The sequence below is a fragment of the Crocodylus siamensis genome, chromosome 11, assembly GCF_052110815.1.
Source record: "Crocodylus siamensis isolate JL-2025a chromosome 11, ASM5211081v1, whole genome shotgun sequence".
Classification (NCBI taxonomy): Eukaryota; Metazoa; Chordata; order Crocodylia; family Crocodylidae; genus Crocodylus; species Crocodylus siamensis.
Window position 1 is genome coordinate 56,891,835 of NC_143405.1, and position 18,895 is coordinate 56,910,729.

The window sequence follows — 18,895 nt, forward strand, 5'->3', positions numbered from 1 at the left end:
TAAAAATTGTTTCAGATTGTACAACTGCTTTAAAAAAGCAAGCAAGTCAAGCAAGCAGTGAACTCGCATCCTGGAGTCGAATATTCTCTGCTTTTCAGATGTCTTAGTGCTGAAGAGCCAGATTCCCCACTGAATGATACTCTTTTCAAGCTCATTAAAGTTAAGAGTGGAAACTTATTGCCACTAGATATCAGTGATGTCAGAAAAGGGTTAGGCACTAATGAGAACACCTACACAGGATATATATTTAGAAGAGATATGAACACTTAATCCCTGAGCATAAGCCGATCGCTAAATGATAGGATACCTATGGCAGTCCCTATCTTCCTACACCCCTAATTTGTCTCAGAAAACACCTACGTCTCAGATACATTTAGTAGTGATTGGCTGAATACAAACAACTGTGGTATGAATACCTTTAAATGCTATGCTGGGTTAATGTTGAAACTGTCTCTTCTCTTTCCATGTTGTACTCTTACCACAAGTCTAGTCGTTCCATTCACGGTTCTGGTGCTAGTCGTTGCCCTACTTGGAAAGCAGCCCAGCCAAATCCCAGAGCTTCAGGGATCTTTTCAGCCTAAATGCTGATATACTAAAGCAAAATATGTATCATTTCTATTCTCTGTATGCTGATTAAATTTTGCAGTTTGCAAGGAACAAGTACAAAATTTGCAGTGATTTATAATGCTGCTCAGCTTCCTTCTTCACTGAACACACAGAGCCATCTTAACAATAAGCAGCCATTCATTTATACTATGCACAAAAGGTCCACGTGGGATTTCTCATTTCTCTTGGCTTCTGTGTGTCTGAACAGAAGAAAAATCATTCTTGTTGTGCACCTAATGTATCTGGTGACCTAGTTCTGTTTGTTCAGGTAAAGACAATAATGTCTATTTTAAATGGGCTATAGATATGATCTTTGCAAAGCTAATTTAAAAGGTAACTCTCTTTGAAAGAATTGTCTTGAGAAACAGAGCAAAATAAATCAAAAGTGATAGAACGACTACCACTTAAATACTGCAGGTTATCTGTAAGACAGACTGCGAAAGCAGAACATCCATCCAGGTTTTGAAAGACCTACTTAAGATCCAACATCTACTGGAGTCAATAGAGAAACTCCAATTTACTTAAATGTCCACTGGTCTTGTATGAGCAAAGTTTCAATAGCTCATCTCGTTTCCCGAAAGAGACTTGAGCTTTTAAGAAGTAGAAAGGAATGACGATAGTGAGTTGCTTGAAATACTGTACTACCCAAACATGTAAAAGGAGCGGTATAGCCCCCTGTGCCTGGTATATTTATAACAGATCTCAAGTATCTCAAGAAACGAGATGCCCCAAGATACTTTATCTTGGTTGGAATACAGTTTTTTTATGGAATAAAAGGGTAGATTCCCTGATCCCCATTTTTACCTGCAGCCCTAAAAGGGCAGCTGACACACTGATGATATGAAGACTTTACATCCTCTCATATGTGGCAGACATGACACAACAAGGCAGATTTGGCTACAAAAATCCTTCACAGTAATTGTGCCTAAAAATATAGTGTGGTCCACCCAAGAGTAATTGGTAGTATCTATTAGTATTATTTTGAGCTTGCAGCTTCTTCTAAGATCAGCTGAATCTCTTGGGTATGTGTTTAAGAGACTAAGGGTATGTATATATATATACTGCCTCCAGATTGTGCTAGCAAATGCTTTTATTAGCCACATTATGCCCATTCGTCTACAATGCACACAGAAATACATCTAATAGAGCTATTTTAGAGCAGTGCTGGGTACCTGACAATAAACTTTGTCTCTAAAATGGGTTTATTGGCATATGCCCGATGCTGTTCTACCATGGTTTCAACACATTAATTTTCAGATCTTTTACGTGCAAAGTGAGCGTGCCATATCATCACCTGAAGGCAATGTAGACATGTCCCTAGAAGCTATCTAAAATAATAACATTGCTGCTGATTATTGGCTACAGTAACTAGGACCCTTCTGCTGTTGCGTCCATCAGCAGTGTGAGGAGCTGGAGTGATTTTCGATGGCACTTTTTTTCATTAGGAAAGAGCTATACCTCTGTTAACAGGACTGGATTGATTTTACCCAAATTGTCCTATCCAATTCTCAGGTTTTACTTCAGCAGATGCCAGCCTAATTGGAGTTTCATTAGCCTTCTGTACCATTTTGGATTCTTTGATGTTCCAATAAAAGACATTTTGTGAAATATATGGGGCTTTCAGTGTACTGAGGAAGAGGTAGGGCCAATTAGACAAGAAGCTGAAAGGAGCAAATGCAAGAAGAGTAAAGAAATCCAGCAATGTGAAATGGATTTTTCTCCTCCAAGGGAATTCAAAAATCCTTGTCTGTTCAGCCCTACAAAGGCAAACAAAAGGGCAGGAGTAAGGAGACCTTGGAGGGTTCTCACCATGCAGATGTGTGATGTCTGCTTCTTCACCACATCACTAAGAGGTCCCATGAGACAAACAGGCCCTATATGGCAGTCAGTTAGGGATTACTACTAATAATGTCTGCTTTGTGGACGTTAGACTTTCCTAACAGATGCAGCAGCAGTTATTCTCCCCAAAAGCAGAAGGCAAAACAGAAATTGAAGCAGCACCAGGTCTGAGGGTGGTTGTCTTCCCCTAAGAAAGCCTTCTGGGCTGATTTGCCCCAAGGGCAGAGACTGGCACCCTTCTGATATGTCAGGCCAAAATAGCATGGCTTGGCTTGAGGCATGCTACCACTTGTCACCTGGCCACCACTACTTCCAGTACTGCTGCATGCCATCAAACGGCACAGAATTGATCCCGTCCTTCCCACCCGCACCATAATGGGCTGGATAAAATCTTGGTAGGCCAGATACAGATCTTTTTGTGTGCTGGATCTGGCCTGCATTTCTTAGATTGGTTAGGGCATTGAAACACCAGTTATGGATAGGATGGTTGCGCTGTTGTGCTTACTTAGAAGCAGGCTGTGATGAGATGGCTGCTCACCTTGAGTTCTGTGCTTGACGTTGTTGCCCCAAGTCTGGGGGGTTTTACCTCTGCCTAAATACACTTCTCTCAGGGGTTTGATACCTACCATCCATTGCTGTAGGCTAGCCTCTGCACAAAATACATTTGATTGGCAGCTTAAGATTTTCTGTTACTCCCAGCTTCTGAGACAGTTTCACCTACTTGGTCCTACAAAATAATCCAAAATCCGATCAGTTATTCATATCAGGCAAAGCACAAGTTCCAAAACATTTTCCACTTACGACCATGATTAATCAGAACAAAAAGCAAATGCCCATATGCATTTAAGAAGAAAATTACATTTTCATGATTCCATAGGAAGAGAAAAAAAGAGGGGGATGTCCATCAGTAAAAAAATCACCCCACTGGAAATGTGTAATTACCTTTATGAATATCAAATACTTGAAAAGCTGTGAAATAATGAAGAGGAAAAATATCTTTTCTCTCTTACTGCAGAGGTGAGGATGTGGACCAATGGCTTGAAGTTGCAGCAAAGTAGGTTTAGATTTGATATCCAGGAAAAAAACTTCTTCACTATTAGAACAGTGAGACAGTAGAAGAGACTTCCTAGGGAAGCTGTGGACTCTCTGTCACTGGAGGTGTTCAACAAGAGGTTAGACAGCCACTGGTTAGGGATAAATTAGGCCCAGCTTTCCTTATGTTCTACTATGGGTATTTCCCATGCTTCTGAGTTTTGTTGATTGTCCCTTCCTGACCTCCACCCACACTCTGGATCTTTGGTACATGAGTCATGGTGTTTTTAAGCCTTCCTTAGAGACATTGAGTGTTGGCTACATCCAAGGCTGGGGACTTTGAGTGGGGAGTATCAATGACCTGCTGGAACCAAAGCCACAGGTTCTTGGCCAGGGGATCTTGCCCCTGTGCTCAGGGTCAGACTGACACCATATTTAGTGTTAGGAAATAATTTTACCCCATGGTCATATTAGTATGGACTCTGTGTGTGTGTGTGGCGGGGGGGTGGCATTGCTTTCTCTGTAGCGGAGGGCATAGCCTTGTACCTGGGATCTATTAAGTATATATTGACAGCATTTCATAGAAGCAGGAGGTTGGCTGCCATGGTTCCCATGCTTTACGTTCAGCAGGTAAGGATGTGGCAGGATGGAGGGCAAGTTGAGCAGCAGTGACCACGAGATGATTGAGTTACGGATCCTGAGGAAAAGGAAAATGGAGAGGAGTACAGTAAGACCCTGGATTTTAGAAAAGCGGACCTTGACTCACTCAAGGAACTCACGGGCATAATCCCCTGGGAAGGCAGACTGGGGGGGAGAGGAGTCCAGGAGAGCTGGCTCTACTTCAAAGAAGCTTTACTGAGAGTGCAGGAACAAATCATCCCAATACACAGGAAGACTAGCAAGTATGGCAGACAATCAGCTTGGCTTAGCAGGGAACTCTTTAGTTCACACAAATCACAAAAAGAAAGTTTATAAGAAGTGGAAACTTGAACAAATAACTCGGTAAGAATATAAGAGCATTGCTCAAGCATGCACGGATGAAGTCAGGAAGGCCAAAGCACAATTGGTGTTGCAAGTCATGACAAGGGTAACAAGAAGGGTTTCTACAAGTATGTCAGTAGCAAGAGGAGGATCAAGGAAAGTGTGGGTCCCTTACTGAATGGGGCGGCAACCTTGTGACAGAGGATGCAGAAAAGGCTGAAGTGGCCTCAGTCCTCACAGGCAAGGTCATCTCCCAGACTACAACACTGGGCAGCATAGTTTGGGGAGGAGGTGAACAGCCCTCAGTGCTGAAAGAACAGGTTAGGGACTACCTAGGAAATCTGGACATGTACAAGTCCATGGGGATAGATGGGATGCACCTGAGGGTGCTGAGGGAGTTGGCTAATGTGATTGCAGAGCCAGTGGTCATCATGTTTGAAAACTCATGTCAATCAGGAGAGGTCCCAGATGATTGGAAAAGGGCAGACATAGTGCCCATCTTTAAGAAAGGGAAGAAGGAGGATCCAGAGAACTACAAACCAGTCAGCCGCATCTCCGTCCCTAGAAAAATCATGGAGCAGATCCTCAAGGAATCCATTTCTAAGCATTTGAAGGAGAAAAAGGTGATTAAGAACAGTCAGGGTGGATTCTAAGCTAAAGAAGTAAGGGCTGGACAAATGGACTGTAAGGTGGATAGAAAACTGGGCTCAGACAGTAGTAATTAATGGCTTGATGTGTAGCTGGCAGCTGGTATCAAGTGGAGTGCCCCAGGGGTAAGTGCTGGGGCTGGTTTTGTTCAATGTTTTCATCAGTGACCTGGAAGATGGCATAGAGTCCACCCTCAGCAAATTTGCAGGTGATACCAAGCTATGGGGAGTAGTAGATATGCTGGTCGGTTAGGCTAGGATTCAGAATGGAAATGGAAAATGGCAAATGGAAGGGTTGGGCCAAAAGGAATCTTGAGGTTCAACAAGGACAAGTGCAAAGTCCTGCACTTAGGACTGAATAAACCCATGCACCGGTGCAAGCTGGGGGCTGACTGGCTGGGCAGCAGCTCTGCAGAAAAGGACTCGGGGGTTACAGTGGGCAAGAAGCTGGATGTGAGTCAGCAGTGTGCCCTTGTTGCCAAGAAGGCTAATGGCATCCTCGGCTGCCTTGGTAGGTGTGTTGCCAGTTGCCACTGTAGCAAGGATGTGGAAAAATTGGAGAGAGTCCAATGGAGGGCATCAAAGATGGTGAGGGGGCTAGGGGACATGACTTATGAGGAAAGACTAAGGGAACTGGACTTTAATCTAGGGAAGAGGACACTCAGAGGGGATTTAATAGCAACCTTCAATTACCTGAAGAGGTCTTTGAAAGAGGACAGACCTGGACTGTTTTCAGTGGTGGCAGATGACAGAACAAGGAGCAGTGGTGTCAAGTTTCAGCACGAGAAGTTTAGGTTAGATATTAGGAAGATTTTTTTTTCACAAGGAGGGTAATACTGGAACAGGCTACCCAGAGAGGTGGTTGAATCCCCATCCTTGGAGGTTTTCAAAACCTGGCTGGAAAAATCTTTGGCTGGGATGATCTAGTTGGGGATGGTCCTACTTTGATCAAGGAGTTAGACTAGATGACCTGCTGAGGTCCCTTCCAACCCCAACTTTCTATAATTCTATGATGTTAGGTCTGAATTGAAGGTAATCTTATGTAGAGTTTAGATTATGGTTTGTACAGGATGGTTTAAAAAGAGATGAACCTGTCTTAGGCAGGAGGTTGAACTTGATGACCTCTGGAGGTCCCTTCCAGCCCTGCTTCTCTGATTCCGTGTATGTGAGTTGGATTAAAATGCTTTTGCAAATGTACAGATTAATCATGGTTTTCTGTTACCCCCAGAATGCTACTGAGCCAATGAGTAAGTTTAGTAGTTGTCTCTCTTTTTATTTGCTATTTCACTTCCACGTATTTGAGAAGAAGGACCATTTTGGGATACTGAATTAACCCGTACACACGTTGCTTGTAGCAAGCACACAAGCTAAAATCCATCATTATGTGCAAGGATACTAAATGTTGCACATCCACCCATGGAGGATGGTTACATTCAGAGCCATGGGAGCAATCAAATCTCCTTGCTTATAGAAGGAGTTCCCCATCTACATTGAATTTCATTTCTTCTCATATGCCTACATTTTTGATGTCCTAAATGAATATCACTCAGTTACCTGTGACAACATTTCTCTCCCTCCACTGCTGGGCTTTTTACCGAAAGATATAGCTTATGGTATTTTTCCTTAAAGGAGGCTGGACTGCTGGATAACTCTTGAATATGTTGTGTACTGACCCTTATTTAGTGAAAAGAGGCAGAACAGCAACAGCCTCACCGGCTAGCATCCAGTGTCTTATCTTCCCTGAGTGGGGCTACTGTATGGTAAAGGGATGGTCAGCCCACTTCAGCCACTCCTGGCATGCTGTAATGCTTTTGGATTGCTGTCAGTCAGGCTTCAAGCCAGGATGCACCATTGGAAACAGCATTAGTCACACTGGTTAATGATCTGCTCAGGGCCATGGATAGAGGCCAGAGCTGTATTCTGCTTTGCCAGACCTATAAGTGGCCTTCAACGGCACTGACCCTGAGATGCCATTTGCTTTGTGATGCCTTTCAGAGAGACTGCAAACAGTAAGTCAGTTGTTTGGGGGTGGAGGTGGGGTGGGCGGTTGTTCTTTTTTCCCCCTCACTTGGGGAGTCGTGCAGGAATCTAACCTGTCACCATTCTTGATCAAGGTTTATGTGAAGCCACTTGGGGAAATTGTAAGGATATATGGCTTACAATGTCATCAATGTATTGATGGCACTTTGCTCTACGTCTCCTTTTCAGTCAACCCTGACAGAACTGTTTCCCTGTTCTCTCAGTGCCTGGCAGATATAGGGACCTGGATGAAAGCCAGTTGGCTGGGGGTCAATCCAGATACAAAGGAAGCGGTGTTTGGACTGGGTGAAAGATGCTTTTTCAGGAACTGACAGACAAAAAGAACTTTTCACTTTTTAGGGTGTCTGCTTTCGTATTGCCAAAGTGGTTCAAGATACTGGGGACATAACAGAGCCTTCTTTGCTCCTAGAAGTCCAGACAGCAGCAATAATCAGAAATAGCTTCTTTCATCCATGGCTGGTGAGAAGGTTCGTCTCAGATGCAGAGATCTCTAGAATAATAATAATGTATCATTTCATTGCTGAGCTATTTCAATAAGCTCTAATTGGGCTAGCCCTGAAAACCACTTGGAAGCTCCAGCATTGTGTGTCTGCCCACATTTTAGTTAGACTGAAGAGGTTATATTAAATATGTGCTCCATAATGTTCACTGCTTGGCAGGTCATTTCTGAATGACATTTAATGCTCGGGTTATAATCCACAAATCCTTAAATTGTCCTGGATCTGCTCTCTCAGAAATTGGATTCCTTCCTACATCATGACAACTAAGCTCAAAAGAATGCTTTGAATCAGCATTGAACATCAGTGAACATAAAGATGATCATTAGGGCTATGCGAACCTTCAGGTGCTGATTCAATTCGGAGGAAATTCGGCCCCTTTGGGTGGCCCAATCTCCAAATCCAAATCAAATGAGGGGACCAATTAAAAGGTCTGAATCAATTCGAAGTTCTCTGAATTGATTCAGAAAGCTTCGGAGAGCTTAGGCAATTTGGGCAGTCCCCACTAGGTGTAGTAGGGAGCTGGACACGGACTCCATGCTGGTAAGTAGGGGGTGGGGGAGGGGACCATGGGGGGGGCCCTGCCTGCTTTCCCACCCCCCTGAACACCCCCATACCCTGCCCACTTTCTCAGTGCCCCTCTTCCATGGCTGCCCTGCCCAGCTCAGCTCATGGTTGTTTTAAAAAAAGCCCCTAGTCACTGGTTGCTGCCAGGTGTGGGGAATGATACCTGCTGGCCCCCACTGCCCCATGCCATTTGGGGGGCTCTGCCATTAGTCCCTTGCCCCCCTCCTGCTCTGCCAGCCCTCACCATGGCTGTCCTGTCCAGCCCATCTCCCAGATTTTTAAAAGAAAAATAATCCCAGGCTCACTGGCTCCTGTTGCAGCCTCAGGGCTTCTGGGTGCTTGTGGAAGAGCCCCCCACACAGTGTGGGGCAGTGTGGGGCAGCAGGGATCGCCTCCCACCTGGCAGGAGCCAGTGAGTGCAGGGCTTTTGTTGTCTTGTTTTGAAGAGCCAGGAGCTGGAACAGGCAGGACAGCTATGGGAGAGGGGCTGAGAGAGGGGGCACGGGTCAGAGGGGCTCATGGTAGCAGAATCACCCCCCACCTGGCAGCACCCTAAGTGCAGGACTTTGCATTTGTCCTTGTTGAATCTCATGAGATTCCTCTGGGCCCAATCCTCCAATTTGTCTAGGTCACTCTGAATCCTAGGCCTACCCTCCAGCATATCTACTTTTCCCCCCAGCTTGGTGTCATCTGCAAACCTGCTGAGGGTGCACTCTGTGCCATCTTCCAGGTCATTGATGAAGACATTGAACAAAACCAGCCCCAGGACCAACCCCTGGGGCATTCTACTTGATGCTGGTTGCCAACTAGACATCAAGCTACTACCCTTTGAGCCTGACGCTCCAGACAGTTTTCTATCCGTCTTACAGTCCATTCATCCAGCCCGTACTTTCTTAGCTTGCCTGCAAGAATTTTGTGGAAGACTGTATCAAAAGCTTTGCTAAAGTCAAGGTACATCACATCCACTGGCGTCCCTACTCACAGAGCCAGTTTTCTTATCATACAAGGCAATCAGGTTGGTCAGGCATGACTTGCCCTGGTGAATCCATGCTGACCATTCCTAATCACTTTCTTCTCCTCTAAGTTCTTAGAAATTGATTCCTTGAGGGTCTGCTGCATGATTTTTCTGGGGACTGAGGTGAGGCTGACTGGTCTGTAGTTCCCTGGATCCTCCTTCTTCCCTTTCTTAAAGATGGACCCTTATTTGCCCTTTTCTAATCCTCCAGGACCTCTCCCAATCACCATGAGTTTTCAAAGATGATGACCAGCAGCTCTGCAATCACATCAGCCAACTCCTTTATCGTCCTTGGGTGCATCCCATTAGGCCCCATGGACTTGTATATGTCCAGCTTTTCTAAATAGTCCTCAATCTGTTCTTTTGCTGCTATTGCCTTCTCATCTCCTCCCCAACCTGTGCTGCCTGGTGCAGTAGCCTGGGGATTGACCTTGCTTGTGAAGACTGAAGTGAAAAAGGCATTGAGTACTTTAGCCTTTTCTGCATCCTCTGTCAGTGTGTTGCCTCCTCCAACTAGTAAAGGACCCACACTTTCCCTGATCATCTTCTTTTTGCCAACCTGCTCGTAGAAACCCTTTCTGTTACCCTTCATATCCTTTGCTAGCCACAACTCCAATTGCACTTTGGCCTTCCTGACTTCACCCCCACACACCTGAGCAGTACGCATATATTCCTCCCTAGTTCTTTGTCCAAATTTCCATTTATAAGCTTCCTTTTTGTGGTTTAGCTCACTGAAGAGTTTCCTGCTAAGCCAAGCTGATCTTCTGCCACACTTCCTAGTCTTCCTTCACATTGGGATGGTTTTCTCTTGCACCCTCAATAAAGTTTCTTTACTGTACAACCAGCTCTCCTGGACCCCTTTCCCCCTCAGACTGGCCTCCTAACAGATCATGCCCATGAGTTCCCTGAGTGACTTAAAGTCTGGTTTTCTGAAATCCAAGGTCCTTGCCTGGCTGTTCCCCTTCCTCAGAATCCTGAACTCAATCATCTTGTGGTCGCTCCTGTACAAATTGCCATCCACTACTGCATTCCCCACTAATACTGCCTCGTTTGTGAGCAGCAGGTCAAGAAGAGCACAGCCCCTAGTTAGCCTGTCCAGAATTTGCCCCAGGAAGCTGTCCCCACACTCTCTAAAAACATCCTGGATTGCCTTCGGACTGCTGCATTGTGCTCCTAGCAGATGTCAAGGTGGTTAAAGTCCATGAGAACCAGGACCTGTGATCAGGAAACTCGCACAAACTGTCTGAAGGAAGCCTCATCCACCCCTTCCTCATGGTCTGGTGGTCTACAGCAAACGCCCACTGTGACATCACCCTTGGTACTCACCCTGCTGACCCTAACCCAGAGACTTTCAACAGACCTATATCCAGTTTCAGTATGGAGCTCCGAGCAATCATGCAGCTCTTTTACATAAAGAGCAACTACTCCTCCTCTTCTCCCCTGCCTGTCCTTCCTGAACTATTTATGCCCATCCATGACAGTTCTCCAGTCATACTAGGTATCCCACCAGATGTCTTATCGAGTCACGTCATAGCTCTGTTACTGTGCAAGGACTTCCAATTCTTCCTGCTTGTTTCCCAGGTTCTGTGCATTCATGTATAGACACCTGAGGTAAATAGCCAATTGCCCTACTTTGTCAGGAAGAATGAGAAGGCCTCCCCTGTTGCTCGCTCCTGCTTGGCTCTTCCTCCAGGTCACACATTGCCCCCCTTACCTTAGGGCCTTGGTCTCCATTCCCTGGAGAACCTAGCTTAAAGCCTTGGCTAGGTTAGCGAGTCTATCTATGAAGTTGCTCTTCCCTCACATTGTCAGGTGTATCCCATCTCTTCCTAGCAATGTTATCCTATTCAACTCTGATCAAATCTTTGGGGAAAAAAAGTACATCTACTTTTATAATGAACTCTGTGATCTTAGCCTTAACACTAAGTCATAAAATAACAGATAAGAAAGTGAAAACCCATTCACTTTTTGTGCTACTTGTTTTTTTGCGATGAAATAGTATCTCATTTATATTTAAGTCCATTTAGGAACCTACTAGATGGAAGAGGATATTGCCCATTATTCTCTTTATGAATCCTAAGTTCATGAAGTTACACATTCACTGTAGGCCAATGTCAAAGTCTATATAAAGTAAGAGCAAACATAAATACAGTGTAATAAACCTAGACTGTTTTATTCCCTTATATTTCTTTTGTAAAAAGTAATTACAGTAAACAAGAACATTATAATTATACATTGCCTGCGGTGTTTCATAGACAAGACAGTGCATTTTTATTTGATCAGTTTTTATAACCATACGGTCTCAATAGTTGTGGAGGAGGATTACTTTTCCTGTGGTTTCAAAATAATGGACTATACAGGTATTTTTTTTCTGTGAAAATTTGAATGTCTTACATGTTTTTTATTTATGCAAACTTCTAAATCTTCACATGATTATAAGGGGGCATGGGGATAAGCAAGAGGTATGTATATAAGGAGAGACGGGCATTTGATAGAAGAAAATGAAGAATTTTCCATCCATCTTTAAATGTAAATGATAAATTTGATTGACAGTGTCATGCTGCTAGGTTTCAAACTTCACCTTATTTTCACTGTTATAGAGCCAAGAGAATTCAAAATTGTAATAATAAGCTAAGGGGACCCATGAATGTTTTAATATGTACACCTTTTGAATTAAGCCTGAGGGCATTTTATGTATGATATTATAGAGATCTGTATTGAATATAAAAGTGATTACATAAATACTGAAACATTTGATGGAAAATTTTCGAGGTTTTTTTTTTTCCAAAAGCTTGCACAAAATAATCATAGACAGAAAGCCAAAATGAACTGGCACATGTGTGTGTTTTAAAGATAAATAAACCTCTTCTATGACAGAGTTTCCTTAGTCCATTGGTATTAGAGTTTAGGATTAGAAAGAACCAATTAGTGTAAGATGATATTCTCCTTTTTTATTGCTGAAAATGTGAGTAATAAATCATAATGCCAGAGGATTATGCTTTGGAAGAAAGCATTTTAAGTGAATAATATCAGAACCAAGTCTGTGGTTGAATTCAGCCTTCAGCACCCTGTAATGGGGGGTGGCATTGCTGACTAGACAGATGTATTTTGGCAGCTACAGAAAGGATAATTGCTGCCCAAGAAAAGTTATTTTCAGCTTAGAATCAATCTGTTTGGTATAGATGGAACTTTTTCTTACCCTTTAGAGTGCTGATACTATGTTACACCACATAATTCACTGTGGAGTTGAGCATATCGCCCCCCATAAAACAGATTCAGTCTCCATTGCTTTCAATTGAGAATAACTTTTTTAGCATTTTGGGGATCTGTATGGATCATTACGGATGCACATGGGGCTCACCTGAAAACAAATAATTAAATGCTATTTAAATCAACATGATTTAATAACACAAAGTTAGGGACATGCCTATGTGTTAGCCGCATAAATCTAATAAATGGATATGGCCATTTAATATACCTTATCATCTAATCCAGTAAAAAACTAACAAGGAAAAACATAACATTTTAAATAATACTTAGAAGGAATGTCCACCTACCTGTTAGTATTATTCATTTAATTGTCATGCATATGTTGTTTGGGAGTTTTTTATAACTCAGCTTCATCCTAAGAAAAACCAAAACATGTTTTAGTGAAAATGAAATATTTCAGGGAGTTACTGCTTTTTATCCAAAGTTGAGTATTAGTACTGTAGACATGGTAGATTGTATTGAAGATTAGCAGTGTATGTGGATCTATGTTTCCTTACAATATATTTTAATGAATTTATCTGTTTCTATGATCCTCCTCTCTCACACCCAGCAGTCATGAGGCCAAATTCTGATCTCATTCAGCTCCGGCATGATCCTCAGTTTCGGTGGGTGCATTTAAACGTTCAGTTAGCATGGCTGAATAAACTCTGGTGCAGTTTGAGACGGAGTTTATTGTTCCCAGGCACAGCATTTACATGTTCTCTTGGGACTGCAGCACATTGACCTTGGACAGTACAGCCCCCACTAACAGGGGGTCTGCCAGCTCAGAGTCACTCAATCCCAGCTGAACATGCTGCAGACAGACTGGCTGGTGCACAGGAGTGCGAGAATGCAGGCCTAGCCAGCAGACAGCTCCACATTGTAGCACCCTCATGTTTTACCTAGCCCTGGCCACTGTCTACACATGCATTGCTGCAGACTAAATAACTCCACCATAAGATAGCATGCATCAGCAGTACTATCCTACAGTGGAGTCAATTAGCTTGCCGCGGCCTAATAGCAACATGTGTAGATGGTGACACTTTACTGTGGAGCTAATGAATCAACTCTGCAGTAAAGTACACATGTAGATGCACCCAGTGGGTGTTATAAGTGAGAACAGCATCTGATATAAAGGAGACTATGTTAAAGCCCTTTATTTGTAAATCAGTTCTCAGTAAGGTGTTGTTATGAGTTTAGTATTTATTTTTATAAGAAAGCCCAGGCAAGTTCATAGAACTATTCTTAGCCAGAATGTGATGACACTGTGATATTTCCCCTTTAAAATACTGTGAGAAGATGTTAAAAGTTCATGTTTTCAGGGTTTTATTGGAAACAAAAGTGCAAGAGAAAAATGTAGATACCCAGAGGTCTGGCTGGCTGATCTTCTAGTCATCAGTTAGTCACAAGCCACGAGGATATTGGCAAACATTGTTCAGTACAAAATGAAATAATAATCTTTATAAGAATGTCTATACACCACTAAACCTGTAGGGTCTTAACCACAAAATGATTGTGAACATAGGTCTCCTGGGTTAATAGCTAGAAATCAAATGCATTAGGAAGTCCAGCAGGAAGACGCTGATAAGAAACATTCTTTGTTCCTTTGGATACAGCAATACTTAAGATAAAAGTAGAGTACATTTTAGAGTGTGGACAAAACTAACTTCAGAATAAAACATGAAGTGAATATTGAAAAGAACAGCAGGAAAGCACTTTTGATTTTCTTCCTGAGCTCAGTATTTGAGTGTGAAAAATAATTTATTTTCTAGTCTGTGTTAATGGCTCCATAATATGAACTTACTGTTCAGGGTCTCCATATTTTTACACATATTTAAACTATGAAGATTTTCTGTGATGCGAGGGGGAAAATAATGTATTTTTGTGTTAGATTATTGCCGGAAGTGAGAGGATAGCTCATACCAAATCTGTGCATTATAGCTTCAAGATCACACAAACCTATTTTGTCTTCTCTTCTGGTCACTGTACAGCTACTTAAGACCACCAGTTTTAGAAGTGTTACTCCTGGTTTTCACTAACATAAATGAGGAGAATTGAGCACTGTAATACCCAGTGAGTTCAGTTATTAATTTTTCACAGTATTCTCAGAGAAAGGAGTAAGTTTTCTTCATCTCCTGAGGAAATATTTTTCAGGTGGTTTAGAAAATAAGTGACTGGCTTATGATAGCAGGGGCCTGGACTTGATGATGCAGAAGGCCCCTGCCAGTCCTATGAGCCTAAGTAGCATTGCAAATTTGGGCAAAATAGGACAGGTCCATGACAGGTGAGCTAGTGGGAGAGAGGGTGTTGGTTGGCTCTTCTCTCCTGATGCCCCTCTGCAGGACACAGTTAAAATATAGCGGGTATAACCAAGGTACACCAGGGCTTCTAAGCTTATTTTATTACCTTTAAGGGTGTGTTGGGTTTCCTTGGTCATACACAGCTTCCTCAGCGCAGTGCTGCATGAAGCACTTTTTCTAAATGTATATCAAGGGCTGGTGCTTAGCGTACTGCCACTTTAGGTGTGGGCACACGGGGCCAGATTCACAAACTAGATTATCACTCAGGCAGTCCAGAGAGGCCATCTTTCAGCTATGAAGGTCAGAAGTGGACTATCTTGGCACAGGGGAACTCCCTGCTGGTGGACATATGCTATCACTAAGCCTTTTATTTCCACCTTTTTTCCCCTTTTTGTTCTGGTGTGGAGGAATGAGGGATGTATGGCAGGGCAAGGAGACAAAGTTCCATTATAGAAATCCTCAAGTGGCATTGGGTACCTGGGGAGGCATGGATCGATCACACAAGTTAGAGCCATTCAGAAACAGCTCTGAAGTCATACCAGAACTAGCAAACTGGGACTGAGACCTACAAGTGCCTCCTTCATGGCCCATGTACTGCACTGAGAAAGGTCTGGCAACTGGGATAGTTTAGGCCTTTATTTTTGGTTCTGCCTTGTGCAGGTTCAGTGCCACTGTAGTGTGGCCTCTAAGCCACCTGCTAAGTGTCAGCTTTATCAGCCTTAATTGTCTACCATTAAAATTTGTAACTATGATGGGGGACATCAGTGTTCCATGTATCCATTTTATAAAGAGAATAGAAGTAATGAGAGTTTGCTAAATCCCTGCAAAAAGCTATTCTGACATGGCCTGTGATAATGGCAAGTTCTTGTTTTTAATCAAACAACCAGAAATGGAAAGATTCCTCCAGTTGCCGCCATTATGATTTTTTTCCCCTTTCTTCGAGGCTAAAACACAATTTCTTGTTTCAGCTACTTTCAGTCATCTAACCACTTTATCGACATGCATAACCACTTTGTTTCACTTCATAAGGAGAACTGTATGCATTACAATATGCTCAGAATATTAAATGTAGGAACTAGCCTATTTATCTTGAATGTGTTCACCACACCAAGATATTAGTATCATTTTAGAGATATTTAAAATAGGTATCAAAACCTCATCTACTCACAAACTACATTAGGTTTTCAGAGTTCAGCCTATTGAACACTATAAATGCCATGAGAAGTGGAGGTATATTATAGGTAAAAGGAGATGTGAAGAACTACTGAAGCCAAATGTCCCCAGTTAAAGGAAAATAGATCTTCCTACTTTTGTCATAACCTCTGTGAAAATGTCCTACAGAAGTGATGCTCTAGTTCACCAAATTACTTACCCATGTGAGTAATTCACATCGTATTCAGCAAAGTACTTCAGGCTGTGTTTACTCATATGCTTGAAGTTAAGCACATATGTAAGTAGTTTGCTGAAGGGTGACCAAAAAATGGATGAAACCAAATGTAGCTCCATAGAAATGACTTCACAGACCCCTGGGCTATTTCAAAAAGAGATGATGATACCCCAGTATAAAATTCTCTATAAACATTTTCATTTGCAAAGAAATTCTGTCGTTCTTCTCTAGGAGTGGAAATCTTATTTTTATGGCTGGAATTTATATCTTGTAAGGAATATTGTTGTTTCTTTTAATACCATCAATGTCATAATTCCTCTTACTCCTTTTTTTGAACAAAGAGGGGCTTAATTCTTTTGATTCCCAAGACTTCCTCCATTTTGGACCATTCCAACTCACTGGGCGTCTATACACAAGCAGTGAGGCTGCTCTGCCGTGCTGTAATTACCACACTCCAGCAGACTCCAGTGTCTCGTGTATCAGTGTCCCTGGTGATGGGGGCCCTTTAACTAATTACATTTAAATTAATTATTCTTACAGTCACACTTGTAAGACAGTAGGTATTTATACACATGTTCCAAGGTGGGAGGGAGGGGGAGTGTTTTAAATTTTAAATTAGTTTAAACAAGTGAAATCACCCCTCTTTCCCCACTCCCAGAGCATGCGTATAAATGCTCATTGTTTTACAATTGTGACTAGATCTTATCTGGTGTTTTGGGAAATGGTGTTGAGAGTTTCTTGCTTATATTGATATTAGATATTCTGTCCTTCTATGTGGAATATCTTGCAATTTTCACATTATGGCAGCTATTTAAGACAACTGCAGAAGACCTAAAAGACATTTGAAGATGAGTCTAAGCACCAAAATCAAACAAACAACCCCCCTCTCAAACAATAACAGCAACAAAAATCAAAGTGTACCAAAGCTTTACTTTTTAGAGAGATTTTATAGGTGTTTACCTAGAATTGAAAATTAGGCTTATTGTTTATGTTTGTCTCCTGCAAAAATTATTATCTGGAAGATGTCAGTGTTGTTAGCATTAAAACTGAAGCTGTATGAAAGGGTGAGATATATCTGTATCTAATTATTAACTCAATTTTGTTCTACGTGCAAAAAGCCCTGTCTGGATGCATTGTACAGTAAGAAAGGGTGTTTTAAGTTTCTGAATGCCAAACAAGAAATTGCTGGTCAAATCATACTATTAAAGTCACATGGGCTTTTATTTTTTGTTGTGGGGAGGGGGTGTTATTTTTTATTTTTGTTGCCAGTGGATGCTATGATTCAAAACAAGCAAAAAAATCATAATCATTAACTATGACTAGTTTCTTGTTAAAGAAAACAAAACTTAAAAACTTCCCACAAAAACACAAACAAAAGAGGCTTTAACTGAAGTAAACTGTTTCATTGCTGGCTTTAATAGAGATTAGATGTTTGAAAACATGTTCACCCTGGGAAGAAAATCAAGTACCTTATTCTCAAAACAAGCAATGCATCTTACTTTACTCTATCATAGATAATAAAAGGAAATCCTGGATGATCAAGATAATTGTATTTAATCTTACTTCGTGTATTAAGTATAATGTAGATGGTTTGTCAATGGATAACTATGAATATTCTTAGCTAAGTAAAGTAAAATATTCAGATCAGGTACTCAAATGAAGTTCTTCAACTAGTCATCTTAAAACAGGCAAACTAATGAATATTTTAATTCTTAAAGCCTAATTAAATCCCACTACTTTTGTCTATTTGTAAAAGTTTAGCCTGTCTTTTCCCTTATAATACATTGTCCAAACAAATTTGTTGTTGAACAGGATAAGCTATTAGTTTCTTAGCATTCCAATATCTCATTAAAGTCATTACAGGGAAAATCTGAATCTAGCTCTTTGTAAGTAATTTGCAACTATGTCTCACAATGATGTGGTGATGATGTAACTGGTTGCAGAAACAAAGTGGTGTCCTATATTGTTGCTTCTTTTGTTCTTGCTGTTTAGTAGGCTCTTCACTCACATGGGACGAGGTATGATGACTTCTGTAGACCTGGGGAGGGAAGGGGTGGGGCTGAGGCAGAGAGGTTTGTTATTTTGGTAGTTTTTAGAAACCTCTCTTTCCATAATATCATTGGATGGGAAAGACGCATATGTTTCAGGTTCAACTGGATTCGAGCTCTTTCTCTAGAGCCTTCATGAGTTGGACATAGTAAGTGATATCTTTAGCCCAAAAATATATCATCTGTTCAATGCATATCCCATGGGCTTCCTATAGCCTTTGCCAGTTCAGTATGTGGGCATAACATTTGGTGGTCTGTCCCTTGTAGTCTTACCCTCAAGAGACCATATTTATTCTACACAAGGCTGAAAGATAGGAGAAGAATAACAAAGGGTGTGTGTCAGTTGAATTCCTGACAGAGCAACCACAACTTCCACTTAAATACAAGGTGTTGCTTAAAGCAGTGGTAGACTATTGCCACATCCAAGGAGAAGTTAGAGATGAAAGAGTGCAGGGGAAGTCTGCTCAGTTTAAAACACAGGTAACTCCCAGAAAGGTGGGATTAGGTTAGGAAAGGATGCATTTAAGGACTTTTTTTCTTTCAAACATCTGTAACTATCATGCGTTTCAAGGGTAAAGTCACTATGTTCAAGACTTCCCCTTGCTAAAACAGTGCTCCTTGCTTCCCTACCACATTGTTTCATGGGGTGTGGAATTTAATTAGAAGTGCAAAGAGGTCACAGCTGAA